The sequence below is a fragment of the Oryzias melastigma genome, linkage group LG15 (assembly GCF_002922805.2).
Source record: "Oryzias melastigma strain HK-1 linkage group LG15, ASM292280v2, whole genome shotgun sequence".
NCBI lineage: Eukaryota > Metazoa > Chordata > Actinopteri > Beloniformes > Adrianichthyidae > Oryzias > Oryzias melastigma.
The window spans coordinates 21,477,464-21,494,891 of NC_050526.1; the positions used below are offsets into that span (position 1 = coordinate 21,477,464).

Sequence of the window (17,428 nt, forward strand, 5' to 3'; positions counted from 1 at the left end):
TTAAACAGTATTTCCTTTAAAAAGTTTGGACAATTAATGCCTGTAAGTAAATAAAGATGTTCATTTAGTCAACAATGTATTTTTGGTCAACCGAGCGTTAGCATTAACCCTCCTTTTGAAATTCTACTGAACGTTGGCATCAAGCTAGCGGACTTTAGCTTTGTGTGCTAAATTGATTTATATCTTGTGAATCGATTATTGATCTATTAAGCTTAAATCGATTCAAATCCATTTTTTTCAACCCAGCCTTTATTAGGTTAATAACTCAAATAAGTTGTATTTTTAAATGTAGTTTTCTGAGTATAATATTTTGTAAATAGGATAATGAGACATAGAATTGGGATATCTTATTTACATAAGCAGTAACGCCAAACAGAATGTCATTGACAAAGCTCCGCTCTGTTTCTCTATGGACCGGAGAAGGAGCGTCACTGACCGTCGCAGCCCCCCCTGGCTGAGCCCCTGCCCTTCCTTCCTCTCTTAAACTCCGGACCAGCAGTCCGCCCCGCTGGAGCTCAGATTGCGCGGCGGACCGGCGGGCTCTGGCGGTGATGGCACCAAACAGACTCGCGCAGCAGAGCGGACGGAGCCGCTGACCCCTAAACTCCACAGTCTGACGGACAAAGGCAGAAGTAGAGAGGAAGGATCAGCAGTTTGATGAAAAGTTGTTGTGGAGACCCCCCCTCCCGCCGGAGACCCCCGCTGTTTGGGTTGATTGTGGATTCGGTGAGTTGATCCTTCATTTTGAGAAGCATATAAATGACTGACTTACAGTAAAAGGAGCGCTGATGGATGAGAGAGGATGTTTGTGTTTACCAACACATGTGTTGACGCGCTTTGCGCTGCGTCAAATGCCCGCGTGGATGTTTATTGCTTTCATGAAGTGCAACCTTGTAATCTGCAGGAGATCCAAACAGATTATGTCAGCTGTAAATCACTTTACTGCTTCACAGGTTTTCTCAAAGCCAGAAAACGGAGTTATACAGTGCTGCGTTTTTGTGCTCGCAAAAGGAAAGAAACCAGTGATTTTCTTTTCTTCTTGTGATCCAGCTGTTTCTGTCACTCACACAGACTCCTGCACAGCTGCTTCTAGAAGAGACTTTTCTTGTTATGTCAGTTTCCTCTCAGGGTGTCTCCAGCTGCTTTTACTGTATGGTAAATGCAAAAGGAGAAGACACAAGGAGACGCTTCTTACTTCATATGCCCTGAGGCTTCAGTAAGGGTTGGCTTTGAGTTGATGGCATCAATAATTCACGCAAAAAGAAAATCTAAACTTTACTTCTCATCAGGAAGAAACTTGTCAGGTAAAAGCATATAAGGGAGATCATCTTCTCCTGCTCCTAAATCTGAGCAAGCAAGAAAGTTTCTCCAACTTTATCTTTGATGTGATCCTGAATTTAGCAAAAACTGACAACATTTTGGTAAATTTACAACAGAAAATGTAGTTGTTGATCAAAAGATTTTGACTAATCCAGATGCAGAAAAAGAGAACGCCTGCTCTCTCCTATAATGGACTATTAAGTCATTAATTATAGGGTTTAAAACTTTTTTTTTTTAGATTGTAGAACGGCCTAGAGTGCTTGGAGACAAAATCCACAGAAAGGACCTGAAAACTCAAAGGATTTAATGAAAAATAGATCTAGGAATTTCTTGCTGCAGTTCTTTAACAGCAATTTTGATGGAAAAAAATGCAAATTAAAAAAGATGAGGAGCATAAAAATTCCCCCTCATGGATATTCAGTGGCGGAGGCTCAAAAAAGGGTTTGGAAGCAGAGTTAAAGCTTAATTTGTGTTGAAAATATGAGCTTCTTTACATTGACGTGTTTGCTTCAGTTTAACTGCAGTTGAGTTTGTTGACTAGCCTTGAAAACAGAAAAAGTGTTATGTTTTAGTATATCCCTCAAAAACTCTGTGCTGAAACAGTGCATAAATATCACAAAATAGTGTTTTAATTTTTTTGGTTTGGGAGTTAATTGAGATTCCTAAATGTGACCAAACAATCACATGTCTTCTAGTGTGGCTGAGTGTCAGCTGTAATGCTAAGGCGGTGTTCAAACATATTCCACAGATCTGTCAGCACAGTGCATACATCAAATGGAGGGCGGGGCTTTGTGGAGGTCAGGTGTTTGTGATGGATTGGAGCAGTTCAAGTGGAGTCAGATGGGGGAGGAGGGTGTGATGCTGAATGAGTTTCATTATGGAGCCAATTGTTATTGGGGGATGGGCAGCTTGATGTTTACTAATAATATTATGATAAAAAACATTAATTGGTAATATTCTAACTTTAATGGCTCGTAGGTTGTTAAAGTCGCACTCCGATCATCTTTTGATTTTCCCAATGGTAATTATATTTATGCAATTTGGAGCCAAATTAAAAAAAAAAAAGAAAATCAATTTCCAGGACTTAGTTTCTGTAGAGTGGCAGTAGTTCATTAGAAATTAGCCTCTCAGTTGTGGGCGAGGCTGTTGGCTTGGAGTAAGCCCCTACTTCCAAAAATCCAATTTTTTTACGCAGGGACTGACTTAAGATTTGGTGAAGGTAGGCGATTGCCCAACATTTTAGGGGCCCCAGACTGAACAATGTCAAAAATAATTTTCACATCCTGTAGTATTTAAAAACCCATTTTTTTTTGTTTTTTGTCGTCTTCTGTCCTTGTGTAGAAATGGACTATTCCATCAACAGCAAGTTAGCTATATATTAATCTATGATACACACTTCTGTAATATTTAAATGTGATTTTACTTTTGAAAATCTTGTCAAAACATTTGAGTTTCCCATACTGATGCCTTAAAGTGGACAAATAAAGAAATTATTTGATGGGCTCGTCTGTGGCCCCCCAACTAATAAGTCCACCACTGTGTTTACACCCTCTGCCTCTAGCTTACAGCCCCTCACACCTCATAGCTAACATTACTGTGCAACAAAAATGGTCAGCAATATCGGAGCTATCCAGTCGTACAGTTTTGAGCAGAAGTCAGCTCAGACGAGGAAAACGAAGACGTACATGAATCTATTTGTCTACAAGTGCATCAGAATGGCGTGGAGCAGGGAGCTTGAGGCTTGCCGTAGTAGCTTCTATGTCACACCTACAGCATTTTTTTTATTTGTCTGCTCCCAATTCACAACAAATTGAATAAATAACTACTCATAAATTGAATTTTAAGCTTAATTTTCTTGATTATATGTCCTACATCATGAGAAAAATGCTTCAAGAACATGTTATAAAACAAGATTTTCATTTAATGGCTTATAGGTTGTTTACAAGTGAGTTGATGCACACTGACATAACACGTTTTGTATTTACCAGTCGTCAGTTAATCTCATCTGATTATATGACGTTTGCTGAGCACTATGAGGCTCTACTAGCTAGAAGTAGATGAAAATCCCTCCTAAAGTGAAGAAAACTACAACCAATGTAATGATTGTTACTCAAAGAAAGCTTTTAAAGCTTTTGAGATAAAATAGGTCTTTAATCACATGAGGGGAGTTTGTAGCGTGACAGTCGTCCGATCAGCTGCAGAAATGATCTGACAGCATGAAGTGTTGAATTCCACCACAACACGCTGCTCTTATTAAATATCACCACAAACACGTCTAAGAAAAAATGGGAGGAATTTTTCTTTGTTTTCAATTTGAGTGATTTGTTTCCTGGAGCCTGATTCTGTTTCTAACTACGTATTAAATCAAGCATCTGTTTGACGCATCGCTGTAGGATTTGTCTTTTTTGCAGATTTCCCTGTGCTGTGACTTCTCCACCACTGATTGTGTCATTTAGATTTCTGCTGGTGTCTCGCCGTGCGGGTCATCCGTGTAGAGCGAGAGCACAGCAGGGGGAGGGACAAACTGTCAGTCAGACACGCACAAACACAAACGCTGTCCTTGTGTGTGGAAATGTAATTAAAATCTGCCTCGGTGTGCAACCTTTTTTGTCTGCTTTTGAAGATTAAAGTGTCAGAATGGCTGCTTTTATGTTTGCATCTTTGCTTTTAAATCCATTTTTGTTGCAACATTAGTAGCTGAAAAGCTCCCAAATTTTGACAGTGAAGTTTGTTCTCAGGTGTTGTTTTCAATGATGCATTCAAATGTGATGTATTTCTAAATGCATTTAATGAGCTGACATTTTACCATAATCGAATGAAGCAAGTTTGGTGCAGAAAAAAAGCTCAGAGCAAAGGACATGTTTGCTCTTCTGTAAGCTGTTGATTAAATCACGTGATAAACCGTCACCTTTAGGTCATGCAGCTCAGCATTCACAGTAATAACAATATCAATGATGTTTTAATACAGATTAATCATGCAAACCTAATTTTTTGTGCATTTTTCATAAGCAGAATTTTCCACAGTTGTTGATATTTTTTATAAGGTTATTTTCCTCTTTTAACTGATATTTTTGCTAACGGCGATGAGCTTTGCTGCTTGAATGAATGAGGGTAATCATGACTTGACATCGCATGACGTTATGCCGACAGCTTCTCCAACAAACCGCATGTCTGCAGAGAGTTTATTAGTTGTTACAGTGATTGAACATTTTGCCATACTATAAAACTGCAGCCCCTTTTGAAAAAAAGATCAAAGTTTAAGCAGCACTGGCTGAGCTACACAAACTAGAGGCTAATTTATGCTCTCAGAGTCTGTGTCAGCGTTGTAAATTTCATCGCTCCGTTGGGATTCGCCCGGTTGCCCCTGCAAAATATATGCACTAGCAGTGAAAGAGTTTGCTGTTTTTTATAGCTTTAGTGTTGAAGCTCAAAGAATCGGGAAAAAGTGTTGCACAGAAATCTACTTCTTATTTTAGATTGATGTGCTTTGTAAATAAAGACAGACTCATCCATCCCTAAAATTAGGGCTGGGTATCAATAATAATTTCCAGAAACGATGGATCAATTTAATTCTGATTTTTTCTACTCTTTTGATTCTCTCAATTAGATTCAATTCAATTTTGAGTTTACACATTTATGCACATTTGTTTAGAAATACATTCATAATTTACTTTATGTTTTGAATATATTTATATTAATCTGATACAGTTCACATACTGCTGAGTTTATTATTGAAATAATCAGATTGTTAATAGCATACAGGAGAAAGTGTTCAGATAATTAACATTTTAAGCATTGTCCTGCTTCTACTGGAGGGCGTTTTAGTTTGGCCACTAGGTGGCGATCGCGTTATAACTGTACACATTTTTCATGAAGAATAAGCAAAGGATGAGCTAAAAAATGTCATTTAGACTACTGATAGTTAAAAAAAATATTTCTTAAAATAGTTTGGAAAATTCATGCCTCTGAGTTTATAAAGCTGTTTGTTTAGTCAGCAATGTATGTTTACGTCGACCAAGCGTTAGCATTAGCCGTCCTATGGGAAATTCCATTAAACGTTAGCATAAAGCTAGCGAACTTTTTAGCTTTATGTGTTAAGTCGATTTTATCAACCTAGCCCTATTATAAAATTTTAATAAATTTTGTGTCAGAACATGAATACAACATTCTTCAATATAGTTACTGTGATTTACAAAGAAAAATCATTGAAACTGTAAACAGCTTCTCAATTACAAACATTTTATAGAGCTAAAGTTTCTGAAACGAGGACTTGATTTGTCTTTTCTCCTTCTGGTCCAACTTAAACTTATACAATTATTCTTCTCGTTTTATTTATTTGTTTTTTTACATTTACAGATGTGAAGTTCAAAGATAAAATAACATTGAGAACAGCCTTAAAGTCATCACTGGAGGTATCTGTAGGTGTACTGACAGCTGTGGCTGCTCCAGAAGCTCTCTGTGCAACTAAATAAAATGCATGAATAAATCAGTATCAGTTTGGCCTCTGCAAATACTTCAGCTGGTTTAATGCATGATTTTTTTTTTTACTCTTTAAAGTCAGGATACTCCTCTGCTTTTCTAGATTCTCACCAGAGTTGTGCAGCAATGTGTTTTAAAGTGTTTTGTCTGGGACTTTCTTACATGCAACCACTTTTCAATGGATTTTGTTGTATGCAGACATGTATTCATTTAGTGGAGCGTGTCAGTGTTTGGTTGCAGACTGTAAACAAACTCGTAAATCAAGGAGAACTGGCATCCATGTTACGTCGCATAAAAACTGAGTCACAGTTTGCTTCAGTCTTAACCTGTCATTTCCTCCTAGAGACACTCAAATGCAGACATAAACATACACACAGCAGATCTTTCATCGTGGCCTTGCAGAATCCTAAAGCTTTGAGGAGCATTTAAAGACCCACTACTATCAACTTTTGATTTTAAAAGGGTTTCCAGTGGTATTTTACTATGGCCGAATTCTTCCCCTATCCCTAAGGTTTCTCCCTACTCCTCCAATTATAGGGGCATTCGGAGGGGTAGGGGTGTCAAATAGTTAGAGATGTGGTCTGATGTATAAAAAAATGACATTTAAATGTCAGTAATGACTTTTGGTCTTAGCATGAGCTTTTTAAAGTTATAATAGCACTATTGTTATGTATTTTCAAGCGCTAGCAGCTCAGCGCTAATGTAGCTGACCGGCGACTGTTGATGACGTCATCGATTGTTAGTGCCATCCGAATTAAAAGACACTATTTTTCTATGACTCTCCATTTGGAGGGCTATATGTAGGAGTAGGGAGAAGCCATAGAGGTAGGGGACAAATTTGGATTTGGGCAATTATAATGCAATTTTTAGCCAAAATAAGCCCCACCAACATTGCATAACCGTTGCAACAAAATGGAGAGCAACATTTAGCAAGATTCCAGCTCGGATGAGGTAAAAAAAAGACGTGTCTGTTCTTGATTCACAACAATCACAATTAAGGAATACTAAGAACAGCAATTTTAAGCTAATTTTCATTATATAAATTCTCAATTTTTAGAAAAAAACATGTCCAAAATACCAAAAAACATTGTTTATCGGAGTGGGTCTTTAAATTACTGTTGCATACTGGTAGTTTATAAGCCGAGAAGATAGTATAAAAGCCCTAGCACTGTGTCAGAAGAGACAGAATCGATGCAGAGGGGAGACAGTCTTGCTAAATTGGGCGTTAGTGGGCAAGAAAGCTGGTACAAATCACATAGGAGCCTAAAGTGCTGAGCTGTGATCGTTCACAAAACGCACTTGCTCAACACATGTATTTGGTCACAGCAGAATGACTCCCCAGCGTGCAGGAAGTATGAGAGACGTCACGATGCTTGAAAACGTCCTCCATCTGAGCAGAGTTTCTGCGTTTTTTCCGGCCGTTCCAGAGGAGCGCGGGACGTGGCCTCATATGTCACAAAGTGTCACTTCACTTCTGTCAGAGGGGTGATGAATGAGAAGCCAAATGGCCGGTGCTGAAACAGCAGACCACACACAGATACGATCAACATTGATGGATGACACAAGCATGATGTCCAGATTGAGCTTCGTTTCTCTGTGGCACAAAATTCATTTGGGGGGCGATGACTTATTGCTGCTCCAATTAGATGTTTTTATTAGTGGCAATTTTGTCCTTGAGAAATCAAAGATGGGAAATGTTTCATACAAAAGCTTAACGTTTTATTGTCATTTTGAAAAACAAAATAATTAATGATTGAAATCATGTAAAAGCTTGTTAAGTGCTGATGCTGTGTTCAGGTTTGATTGCAGGAGTCCAAAGTGATCCTCTAAGGCGAGAGAAAAAAACCCACAAAATCTGATTCTGATTGAAGTTTTATTTTGGAAAACCACCGGATTCTCCCTTCCAGATCCGACTCATTGTTGACATACAGTATGCTAAGTTGTTCAGCCAAGTACGGTATAAAAAAATCCATCCAGTACTTTCTTAAAGCAGCTGCACTGACAACTAGAGGCGGGAATCTTGGGGCGCCTCACGATTCGATTACGATTGAGGAGGAAATGATTTGACTTTTAAATGATTTGATTATGAAACAATTATCAATGATTTCCGAATCTGAATTTTTTTTTTTTGTTTAGAAATGTCTCTCTATGACTTACTTTTGTCAACCAAAGTGCAATTTTAAGTAAAGACAAGATCAGGAAACTTGTTTAACTTTTATTAAGAGCATAATCATAATTCTAACATAAAAAATATTTCGTTTGATAATCAAAAATCTTTCACAGTGTCAAAAGAGAAACATTTTCCCTTAAATGAGATAAACAAGATGTTACATTTTATCGTTAGACCAGTTTTAATGAAACGCTCTTTAACTCACATCAAACAAAATAGATAGTGTCTAGCTAGCTGCAAATTGTGGATTTTACAATTTTTTTGCGTTCTCCACATATCTAAGTTTAGTGTGACATAACTTACACACTTGGTGACTTTTATCCAATTGACCCTTGACACTATGTAAGCCAGAGTGCTTCAAAGCGGTTGCTTTAAGTGTCTGAATCAGTCAGATGAGGAGATCTGGAAGTTAAGCCATGTTTGTGTGCTCTTCAAAAATGTCAGAGTGAAAAATGCTTCACGTTTGATTCTGCTTGTTACATTTACTTAAGATCAAAATCAAGGCCAACAGGGTAATTATATCTACCCCTCCAGATCAATTAATATTATAATTATTAACTGCCCAATGTTATCTTATATGGTAGAGGATATATTTTATGGTGAGCAAAATCTTTTGGGATATTTAAACGTTTAATTTTTTTATAGGTGGGGAAAAAGGTGGGGGACCATTGCTCTAAGGCAGGGGTGTCAAACTCAATCGCACAAGGGGCCAAAATCTAAAACACAGCTTAGGTCGCGGGCCGAACAGGATAACAATTTATTAAATACTCTAAAACTCTACTCTAAAATTTTTAAAACTTTGAAACTGAAAATTTTTTAACATAATTATGAACTAGATACTGTGTATAGTATTATCTTCAATAATTCTAGTGTAAATACTGTAAGATGAATTCGGCTGCTGAAGATGCTAGAGCTCATAGCTGAGGATGCTAAAATTGATAGCTAAAAATACGGAAGTTGATAGTTGAAATCACTGAAGCTTATAGCTGAAAACGTCGAAGCTGATAGCCAGCTAAAATATTAGCTAAGTGCCAAATTAGCATTAAAAAAAAACAAAAAACTTGGGTTATCCAAAAATAGCCAAAAAATAGCTTAACTTCAAAATAACGTAAAAACTGAAAAAAGCCTAAATGATGAAAAACAGCTAATGTGTAAATATTAGCTTAACGCCAAAACAGCCTAAAAAACTTTTTAAAAATTAGCCAAAACAGCTAGCATGTAGCTGAAATATTCGCTAAACTAGCCTAAAATAGTTGAAAGAATTGTAGTAAATGCTAAACTAGTCCAAAAAGCTACCAGAATGACAATTTTTAAAACTTTAAAACCATAACTTTTTAACATGGTTATGAATAAAAGACAGAAATATTATTCCAGAATAAATCAACTTTAAACAACTTTCAATAATTTACCCTCCATAAAAACATATTTTGTCAAATTATACAAGTTAAAAATGAGCGCAAGACAAAATCGGGCCATTAATAACAATAAAATAAAATGATCTGGAGGGCCGGATTCGGCCCCTGGGCCGTGACTTTGACACACGTGATCTAAGGTATGATTTCATTCTTACATTCCTCCCCTGCTTCATTTACGTTATTTTCTCAGTGTGGTATACTGGGAGACCTCTGATCTGACATAATCGGATATACGTTGACACCCCGTTGTTTGGACATGTGTTTGGTTCTGAAATTGGATTTCCTGCACTCTCTAGGCCGCCTTCTTTCCTTGTGTTTGTGCAAACTCGCTTGATGGAGTTAAGCCAGATTGGAGGACGCATCTGCCAGATGACCTCTCTGCTGAGATTCTACCACCCCGCACCCAGCCCCCTTCCTGCGTCAGCTGACAAAAGCTCGGCTGAACGTAGTGGGCGTTGGTCGTTTCTACCATGAGAAAAGGAAAACTGTATCTGTTTGGCATCATCGGGGATCAATCCCTTCTGTGTAATTGGTGACAGATGTCTCCTCCTCATCGACCATGACTTCCATCCTCTTTCTCATGCACAAGTTGAGTTTCTCAGCATTCTTCTGGGAAAATCTGGGATGCTGTCCCAGATTTTGGTAACTTAACTCCCACCACTCGTCTTAGGCAAACCTCATCCCTCATCATCAACCAGCCTCGAGTCTGCTCTCTTCTTGTGAAAAATATGGCATATTGAACATTTTCTCTGTGTATCCAGTCTGATGCTGGTGTTCGGTCCCAGCTAAAATCCTGAAGGTGCTTCATGCCCGTGTCAGAATTCTGCTTTGGATTATTCTGCTGGGAATTGGTTCTGGGGGATTGTGTTCGTCTGCTAAAGGAGATTTCTTGGAGGTGAGACAGAGAAAGAGGGAGAAGTGAAGGAAAAACAGAGTTTCTCTTGCAAATGATCAGCAAGTCTTCAACCTGGGATGTGAGTGTGTGTGGGTCCGGCTGAATATTAAACTCACAGCATGGAGAATCTTTCATACACACTCTCCGCCTCAAGCCAGCTGAAGCTTGCCTCTGCATTTTGAAAGAGAGTATTGTCCAAATAAACCTTTGATATTCGCATAATTATGAACAGGCAAGACAAGCGTGAAGTTCTATCACACCCCCCCTCTGTAGGCCTTCTGAAAGCACAGACTGCGTTTAGACAGAAGTAGGTCAAAGTTTAGTAGAGCGTCCTGTCTGAGCAGGAGAACCAGAGAGGTGGAGGGGGGTTAAAGGGTGTTGTTGGTGCCAGGAACATCTTTCCAACAGATGGCGGGCTTCTCTGTTTTATCCAACCACACTGACAGCCCCTCCTTTTTTTAAATTAATAATAACCACCTTAAATATTCAAAAAGAGTTGATAGAACGTCAATTCAAAAGTGAAGGCTGTCAGACTTTTTCTTTATAGAGTACACACAGACTTCTGCTTTTACATATAAAAGTGATCTGATTGACAGCCACTCTTATTGAACGTAATTAGTGGATTTATCCTAAAATATGCTCATTCTTTACCTCATTTTATTTTTTCAGCCTAAGATATTAAAAACATAAAATGTATTCCTAAAAGCATTACAAAAACTCCAGTCAATGGGTGAAAACTGTAGGACTCTTCTTCAATGTTACGTTAGTTTTCTTGTAAATTACCGGCCAACTAAACTTTTTGGAAACATGTAGCAAAAAATGCATTTTTGCTTTTAACATAGACCATAGAACCTTCACCCAGTAGAGGATAGGATAGGCTCCAGCATCCCTGTGACCCCCCCATAAGTGTTCAAATATTGCTGTTTTGAGTACAAATATTTTTTTTAAATCTGTATCGCTCTCTAGGACATAGTTTCTGCAGATTGGCAGGAAATTTTGCACTAAGTTGTGAAAGGGACTGTTGTTGCAGGGTAAGCCCGCCCCCCACTTACCGTAACTTCTGTTACAGCCAGAGACTGTTCATATGTGAACTGGACATGGCGACCCATACCTCCGGCCCGCGCAAAATCAGTCCAGAGCCTTTGTCGTAACTTTGCTGATTTTTGTCTGCCTCTGACATATTTACTTTAGATTTAGACTTTTGTGAGCAAAACATTTCTCTGCAGATCAGAGGGCTTACAAAATCAACAGGTGGGTTGATGTGTAACTAAGCAGAGTTTTGTGCAGGAGGTTTATCAAGAAAATTTGAATCTAGGTTTTTTTGTCAGAAACTGTATAAAAATCATCGTATGTTGCTCTAATACTGATTTTGCGAGCTATATCACTCTCGCGAGAGATATGAGACAGCAGTTTTAGTTTTTTTGATGATTCCTGAACATTTGTTGGACCAGGTTGACAGCTGAACTTATGACGACACCTCCTGTCTTTTTAAATCGAGCTGTGTGTTGTTTAAAGTAATGCTAATCAAACAATTAAATGCTCATAAATCAAATGCTTTTTGTGTGTTACTTTTTGTGATTTTACAAAAATTAACCCTGTAAAGACCACTACTAAGATTTGAGAGAAAATCTACTGTATTTTTTCTGAAGTAAGATGTTTTTTTAATGTTTTAAAATTAAATTCACAAAAAAAAATGTTACATCATTTTTGTCTTTGAGATTTTCTATTAAATCATTATGAAAGGCTTGGTAATTTTTTAAGTTTTTGTCCACAGCAATTCTATTTTTAGATGCAAAAATATTGACATAAATGGTGAAGATAAAAAGTACCTTATTTACCCATTGTCTCAAATTTGATACATACATTTTCAACATGGTGTAACTGTGTCATAAAGAATCAACTATCAAAAAATGCATTATTTCAATACAGCAAATAGTCACTGAGAAAGTGAACAATAGATGAACTATCCTCATCCCAAAGTTTGGTAAATTAGCAAAACTTTTCTTGACAAAAGTGTTTTTGAGATATCATGGGCAGCCATATTGAAATGAGCAGGAAAAGCCCTTCTACTGCCCCTAGTGGACTGATGGTGAACTACAGGGCAGAAAACATGGATCAAGCTATATACAATGAGGTTTTCAGGAAAGTTTGGATCACACTGATGATATAGGAGTCACAAAAATGTCTGTATCAAATGTGATACAAGGGGGATTGTGTTAAGTAATAAAAACCTTTAACCTTCTTGCTATTTTTGCTCAGCAAAAAAAAAAAATCATTTCTGCAGGGAGATGGGATTGTCCAGTATTTTTTTCTCCACTGACTGAAACAGGAAATGTCACGTTTCCAAGCTACAAGAGAGTGTTAGAGCGAGCACATGCGACACAATGGTGTTGAAACAAACGCAAATAAGTCGTGACCTTCACATTCTCTATTGGAGGAAATTCACTTTTTCACATGGCATTGTGACACACACAGATGTGGCTGATAGAACTGTTTTTACAACAAACTTTCTCCACTCCTGGTTGAAAAAAAAATCACTTTGAAATCAAGTGCAAGTTTAAGAAAACATAACTGAACATTAATCATTTTAAATTTATCTTTGCTATTCTGCCCTGCCTTGCATTAAAAGTGTCTGGTGTGACTTGAAACATAATAATTCACTCAGATTCACTTTTGAACTTTAAAATATTCTGCACTTAGAAGAGACCCTGTTTAATACTTAATAGATAAACTGGATTAGTGATATCCACTATTATTGTTATCCATTATTCAGTTCTTAATATTCAGAAGGGCATTTCAGGCATCATAGCTTTCTTTTTAGAAAATCAATTACATTTTATTTGTCCACTGATTCCTTTTAAAGATCTAGACTGTTTCCTGACATTTCTATGCTTGTTTTTAATTTTTCCTAATTTGATTTTTAGAGGTTTAGGAGGATGTCATTCAATAAACGTTTTATAATACAATGCATTTAAACTTTATCAAAATATCTTTTTATACTAAAATCAGTCACATTAGGAAAGAAAAGTCTGATACACTTCAGAACTATTGCTTGAAATAGTGGCATTCTAAATGTTCACAAATCCACTTGAAAAATGAGAGTTTAAGCAAACAACAAAGTTGTTGGAAGTTCTTTCACTGATTAATTGTTGCCGAAACCCAAAAACAACAATCTGGGTATCCAAAATGCAGATTTGAATGTTAATGCCTTTGCTTAGAGTCAGATTTCTTCAGTATTTTCAAATAAGTAGTCATCCTGCTACTGTTAAAGGGCCTATACCATTAAAAATCAACTTTTTAAGCTTTTAAGTTTATTACAGTTTTTTCCAAATGCTAAAACACATTTTCTGAAACATTAGACCAATTTAACCAAACACAATTTTCAAAACATAAGCTAAATATACAAAATACTTAACTCATGAATCAGAATCTCACTTTGAGGTCAAAAGGAAGACTCTGTTGTCAAACCTTATACACACGCATCAAATCCAACACACTACACACCAACACACAATTTTCAAAATATAAACTAAATATACAAAATTTTTGACTCTTCAGTCAGATGCTCACTATGAGTTCATAATGAAGACTCTCTCGTCAAAACTAACAAACATGCAGCAATCACAACACACTACACAACAAAACACTTGGCACTGTTCACAAAATGTTTTACAAAGAGCTATGTGTTAGCTATGTTGCTAATGTGTTTTCACTCAAATGGATAAAGACAACATCAAATGTTTGTTCACATCACATATATTTTATGTTTATCCCTTGTCACAGTAAGTAAAACATACTTTCATTTCGTATTCTCTAATTGTTTCAGTTTGCACTGACCTGTTTTCCTTTTTACTGTAAATGTCCGCACGATTGATGCCACTGTGAACCGACTGAGTTGGGGGTTGACCCTTTGACCCGCTTCCCTCATGGTCATTCCATGAACCAACACATGGTCAATTACAGTGGCTCAGATCGCATCTGAAATAGCTGTCCTTTGTCTGGGTCTTGGAGCGAGTCTAGGTGCTGGTCTGGGTGGAGGTTCTGGTCTTGGTTCTGGTCTGGGCCTGGGTGCGGGTCTTGGTGGAGGTTCTGGTCTTGGTGCTGGTCTGGGCCTGGGTGCAGGTCTGGGTGGGGGTTCGGGTCCCAATGTGGGTCTGGGTCTCAATTGCTTTTCTCTGTTTTCCATTTTTCATTAGCTGTTTAGTTGCTTCAGAACTGCCTATATATTCAGTGCAGTTTATTAGCAAAAAGTGTCTTCAGCTTTGACCAGTTGTGTGTTAATGATGACTCCTGTGTTGGAACAGAGTTTGAGTTTTGTCTCTTTGTGTTAATGTTCTGCACCTTGTGTGTTGTGAATGCCGACTGTGTCTTAAAAGTGAAAATGTGTCTTGTGTTCCGCAAAGAGTGAATTGGAGTTTTGAAAATTGTGTGTTAACTGCAAATTGTGTGTTTTAGGTTTTGACCAAAGAGTGATGTTTTTGAGAAAAGAGCTAAAGCAATTGATGAGCTTGTTTGGAGAATGGCACTTAGTGTTTTAGCAATTGGGAAAAACTGTAAAATGTTCATTTCTCACTATAAACAGCCCTAAAGCGCTATTTTGATCCGCTCACGCATTTCTGAGTCTCTAAAAATCTGCGTTCTGAGCACCAGCCCCTTCCAACCCACGAAAACAAGCAGGTTCTCACGAGCTTAGGTCACAAATTGTTAACAGCCACTTTCAGGAAGAGTCTGTGCTGCCAGCACAGCCCCCAGCCTAATACAAACACACACTTTCTATGTGAAGCAAGCGGTGATCAGCTAGCTTCATGAGCTCCTTCAGCTCGTGCTGACGCTGGCTGTCTGTGGTATTTGTGTTGTGATCCAGTGTAGCGATGGTCTAGAAACGCTCATTCAATTTACGTTTAAACTTTGTGCGGTGGCATACACCAAAGAACATTCTGGTGAGTAATCTGCACAACATGTTGTAGTGGATACTAAACGTATCAGAGAATGATGCAGAAAGGATAACTATTTACTGGTGGAAAAGCGAGTGACGAATTAAAATAACTGGTTTAAACATGGATTACTGAGTGCAAAAGGTGCTAAAGGTGCTAAAAATGTCACTACCAAAAGTAAATCTGACTTACAGTGTAGAAGAAAAATTGAGGAACACAATAATGTTGAAGATTTATGCACCAAAAAAAAAAAGAGTATCTCTGCTCCTGTTAACTATTCCTTCTTCTAGAAATGTAATTTTGTCACGGTTATTCTAACTAATAGAAATGAGGGAATTAAATCAGATGTTTGTTGAGCAGGAAAACCAAGTTTGTACAATAACCCCGGAGCACCTTCATACGAAAAACAGCAGTTATGTAACGACTCATCTGCTGGGTTCCAGTCTTGCCGTCATTGTCAGCATGTGGAGAGGACGGTGTGTGGAGGTTACAACTGTAGCTGCTGTGAAAGATCAAACGCAGATTAAGGTGGAGACTGAGCGTTTTGCAGGGCAGTGATGAGCAGATAAAATGAGGCCAGTGTCATTTTGTCTCATTTACCATGCAGGGATGGAAGGGGGATTAGCTTCACTTACATAACTCAATAACCCCCACCACCTCCATCTTTAGCAACCCTTGACTACACACATGATGTTATAATTGCTGGGTCATATGTTCATTTTATTCTCTCGTTAGATGAAAATGAAGAAAATATCCACATCAGACATTTGAACAAATATGCTCTGAAAGCAGAGATGAAGTAAAAGGGGCAAAAAAAAAAAAAATCGGAGGAAAATAGGAGATGGTGAGTGCTAAGGGGGGATAAGAGACTATTTATAGTTTATCCCTGCTGTTGGGTTAGACCGCTTGGCCCAGTGAAGCAGAGCTCAGCATCCGTGTCAGTTCTCATGTCAGTCTGTGTTATCTCTATACACAGAAACACACACATGCACACCCTGAGGGCGTAAAGACAGGTTGTGGAGAAAATATGACTACCTCTGATTTGAAGCATGAGTGAGGGGGGAAAAAAGCTAAACAAAAATGAAGAAGATAGCTAGATTTAAACTATTTTTAAAAAGATTTGGGGGCAAAAAGTGCACGTTAAAGAGCACAATGTTGATTTGAATCCACAAAGAATCACATAAATGATTGAGAATAAATTAGCAGCAAACTCTCCTGTGTCCTTAAAGTTTACTTTTTGTATTCTCCGAGCCTGATTTGCACATCTGTGAGTTTTCCACTGTTCAGTCCTCTCTCAGGAGAACAGGTGCGTGTGCAGGTGAGTGCATGTGTGTCGAGTCGACAGGCTTATTCACTTCTCTCAGGCTAGCTTTAGGCATTTCCCCTCTGGCTTAGGAAGGACTCACATTCATACTTTTTATGTTTCCACTGCAGCAAAATGCACATGCACATAATTGCACTTCAAACACATTTTTTTTTTCTTAAAAAGACGCTTTGTTTAAAATGTGAATACAACAGAAATAACTATGAGCTTATATGATACTCAACATGAACTTTTGTTCTTTTAAGTCACGGTTGTCAAACTCAATCGCACAGGGAGCCAAAATCCAAAACACACCTTAGGTCACGGGCCGAACAGGATGAACATTTATTGACACACGCTAAAACTTCATTTCTAAAAACTTTAAAAACTTAACTTTTTATAACATGACTATAAATAAGAACAGGGAGAAATATGAATATAGAATACATTAACTTAAATCTTAAATAATTTCACCCTCCGTAAAAATATATTTTGTCAAAATTGTACAAGTTAGAAATAAGTGCAAGAAAACATTGGGCCATTATTAACAATAAATAAAATGATCTGGAGGGCCGGATCTGGCCTCTGGGCCTTGACCTTGACACATGTTTTAAGTGATGCATTTCAAATATTTTCAAGTCAAATATGTGAATTTCTTTCTATTACATTTGGTACATTTTTTAAGATCTTAAACCAAAAAAAGAAAAAAATAACTTTTGTTCCAACTTATTAAGTATTTTATGAAATTGAGGCTATATATAATTGCTTTACAATTTAATAATAAGCATTCACACTATAGTGATTCTCCTGCTTCTTTCCGTTTGTTTTTGTTGCATGTAAAAACTCATCCATATTTCAGCGATTTCGGCAATCTTGGACTCTCGTTCATGACATTACTGCTTGTATTCATAA

The 17,428-nt window shown here is 37.6% G+C and overlaps 1 protein-coding gene across 1 annotated transcript in view; it reads left to right on the forward strand.

Annotated features, from left to right (window-relative positions):
* Window positions 1-310: 310 nt before the first annotated feature.
* Window positions 311-17,428, forward strand: part of lzts2a (leucine zipper, putative tumor suppressor 2a) — a 54,909-nt gene continuing 37,791 nt past the window's right edge. The window contains exon 1 of the mRNA XM_024297361.2: window positions 311-726. The gene's annotated coding sequence lies outside the window, so the exon portion shown is untranslated. The remainder of the gene's footprint in view (window positions 727-17,428) is intronic.